Source organism: Apteryx rowi, unplaced genomic scaffold, assembly GCF_003343035.1.
Source record: "Apteryx rowi isolate R43461 unplaced genomic scaffold, aptRow1 scaffold_8, whole genome shotgun sequence".
NCBI classification, from domain to species: domain Eukaryota; kingdom Metazoa; phylum Chordata; class Aves; order Apterygiformes; family Apterygidae; genus Apteryx; species Apteryx rowi.
The window spans coordinates 5,780,704-5,783,853 of record NW_020451093.1 but is presented as its reverse complement, the minus strand read 5'-3'; the positions used below and the strand labels follow the sequence as shown (position 1 = coordinate 5,783,853).

At 46.8% G+C, this 3,150-nt stretch overlaps 1 long non-coding RNA gene across 6 annotated transcripts in view; it reads right to left on the bottom strand.

The window, feature by feature from the left end:
• Window positions 1-3,097, bottom strand: part of LOC112977085 — a 4,314-nt gene extending 1,217 nt beyond the window's left edge. The window contains exons 1-4 of one of the 6 annotated variants that reach the window (XR_003257313.1): window positions 3,009-3,097; window positions 1,608-1,656; window positions 295-450; window positions 120-190 (exon numbers count right to left, since the gene is read on the bottom strand). This is a non-coding gene — a long non-coding RNA (uncharacterized LOC112977085). Of the gene's footprint in view, window positions 1-119; window positions 191-294; window positions 451-1,607; window positions 1,657-2,374; window positions 2,579-2,611 lie in introns of those variants that run through there. The other 5 variants (XR_003257308.1, XR_003257311.1, XR_003257309.1 and 2 more) reach the window with 5 other exon arrangements.
• Between the last annotated feature and the right edge of the window lie 53 nt (window positions 3,098-3,150).

Genomic DNA, 3,150 nt, shown 5'->3' with positions numbered 1-3,150 from the left:
GGGAGGCGGCGGAATCGCATTTCTCCCGCTAAAGCGTTCGCGGAGACTTCAAGGTATAATCTATCCCAGATCCTTTCCCAGAGAGAAACTTGGCGATCACGTTTCCACATGATGCTCACGTTTGGTGCTCTTCAATTATCCCTCCCCACAAAGATAGGTGGCGTGTGTTTCAGGGTCTCTCCTCTCGCTCCTACAGAAAAGAAAAAGAAAAAAATGTCATTAGAAGAGGCGTAACACGTCAGTCCGTCCCCAGGTTTGTGTTTCCTGGAGTGGCAGAAAGAGATCAGTCCTAACCTGCCCAGCAGGAATAACGGTCCTTCCGACAACTCTTTGCAAGGCTTTTTTTACAATTTCTCCAGGAGCTGCATCTCCCTTCACCTTTTCTCCTCCACTTCGCGGCTTCTTCATGCTTTTTCTTCTCACCATTTCTGGCCAAAACTACAAACAAGACTTCGCAGGTAGGTTCGGAATTTAATTCCATTTTCCTTCCTTTTTTCCACCCCCTGCTTTTCCCTCACACCACCTCGCGCTGCAGTGGGCTTATTTAATTTCGAAATTATTTTATTTTCGGCGGGTTAGCTTTTTTTTTTTTTTTTTTTCCCTCCCTTCCTCTCTCCCGAGCTTGTTTATAGTTGGGGTGAAAAGCTCCTTTTTTTTTCCGGGGAACCCCCCGGCCGCTCGGGCGCCGGTGCCGGGCGGGGAGCGCGGGTGCGGGGCACGGCGAGCCCTGCCACCGCCGCCCACACCTCGCCGCTACCTGCGCGGCCAGGTGCGAGCGGTGCCTCTGGCAGCAAAAGTTTTAATGCGAGGAAAGGAGTTCTCCTTCCTACTTCCCTGCTCTTTTATTTGGAGATTCGCATATCAGCCTCCGAAAGTTTGCGTGTACCTGTTAATGCTCTGCACGTCCTGCGCCTGCAAAGGCAGCGCGGCCGGCTCCGGCGAGCCCGGGCTGTGCCAGGGCTCCCGGCGAGGATGTGTATTTCCCCAAACTGAAAGTTTGCTGTTTTGTCTGTTTAGTTAGTTTCATTTCTTTATTTTATTTTGTGAAGCTGGGTGAAGTAACACCTTAGCTTCTGGGATCCTAAAGCAAGAAGTGAAAGTACTGACTGGAACTTAAAAGTCGTTTACCAAAAAGCAAAAAAAAATAAAAATAAAAATAAAATAAAATAAATAAAAGGATAGCTAGTCCTCTGGGAAGAAAAGTGTTCTCGAGGTCTGCAGGTTTAAAATTATTGACAACTTTTTTTTCTGGCATGCTAAAGAGCAGGGAAGATACTGAAATGCATTTAAAACAATTCACCCTTGGTCGCTTTGCATTAGTACGCCAATCGCCGAGGAAAGCTCACAGTGCGGGCTTTTCTCAGTTTATACCCTCCCCACTTTGATACAGCTGCTGTTAGATCTGTAATGATGATGCAGACACTGCACACTCCAGAATCAGAAATAACTAGCAAATAATAAAGTTTGCAGGACATTTCTCAATCTCTTCCTTCCTCAGCCACACACATCCATATCAGCTCACTCTGCCTAGGCGGATTCATGAGCAGGAGTGTGTGAGTAAACATGCTGCCCCCGACCACACTCTCTGAATATCCCTCTCTACTTACCTGCTCAGAGAATTTTTTTCAGACAAGCAGGTTTTATAATCATAAACGTCTGGGGAAAAAAAAAAAAGAGAGAGAGAGAGTTCAGACAAAATAAAAGACCTAGGAGCAACACACTTAACTGCTCAGTCCTGCTGTAAAGCTCTAACAAAGTCAGAGGACAGGATTAAAAACAAAACAAAACAAAACAAAACACTTTGCTGCAAAAAAATGTTGAGGCAGGTAATCATTTTTGACATTTTGTGCAAAACTTGCAGTGCAGGAGAGGACAATAGATGGGGAGGACAGGAGGGTTTCTGTTCAGAAGAGCAAGGGTTAATTGCCCTTGTTTTACAGTTTGCATCTGTTACATCTTTTATAGCCCCCTGTTTAAACTAATCCTCAAGTCAAAGCATCTTTAAAGCTACAGCATCTTCCTCAAGATGGACTTAGTTTCAGGAGCGTTCTCGCAAGCAAGCCCAGTGCTCTTCCCCTCTCGTTTTGACAGATAGAGCCTCCTGTGAAGCTGCACATACAGACAGACATACAGTAGGTCCAAAAGTTTACAAGTTAAAAAAAAAAACCCACTGAAAGCCTGAAAACTCTGACAGGAGTAGTTTTGATTTCTGTTTCTTTTCTGGGAAAAAAAAATGACACTCTGAAGCTTTGTTTAACTAAGGGGCAGGGGAAACCCTGAATATTGTCAAACTGACTAAAAAGGTGACAGAGGTTTATAATTACAGTCCTCGCTGGTAGCGGGGGGAGGGGGAGGGCTCCGCGCTGCGCTTTACCCCAAAAGGGCAGGGGAGAGCCATGTTTCCCTCTGCTCTTATCACTTTGCTCGAGTGCACTTTGAAAACGTAAAAAAAAAAAAAAAGAGAAAAGAAAAAAAAAAGAAAGAAAGAAAAAAAAAGAAAAAAGAAGAAGAAGAAGGGAAAAAAAACCAAAAAGCAAGCCAGCGGCAGCAGCAGAACGAGGGAATGATAGCATTTCATGTGAAAACAAGTTATAATGTCAAATTAAAGTACTTTTAGGAGGAAATGGTCCGCCTAGCATTGAGTCAAGCAGCACTACTGTAAAAGCTGTGCATTCCCTCATACGGTCATGAGTTATGAGTCATTTGAGATGTAATTCTTGTCTCTCTCTGATCTCCTTTGCTGGTGCAATACACACACACACACACACACACACACACACACACACACACGCACACACAGAGCGAGCGAGCGAGCGAGCCCGAAAATAAATAAATAACCAAGCGCACAAGCAACGCGCCCGGCGGGGAAGAGCGCGGGGGGGGAAGCGCCCGTCTCGCCGCTGTCCCACCTCCCCCGGCAGGGCCCGGCCGGCCGCGCGCGTGGATGGGTGCTTTTGGGGGTGAAAGCCCGGCTCCGCGTTGGCGCCCTGCGTTTAAATGGGATATACCAATGCCCCCGGTGTCGCTGTGCTTGGTCGTTACATAGAGCCTGCGTGCTGCTGAAGCAGGGAGCCGAGCCCATGCGAACTGCCATCTGATCCACTCTTATCAATGAAGCAGCAGATCATGGCGGATGGCCCCAGGTGTAAG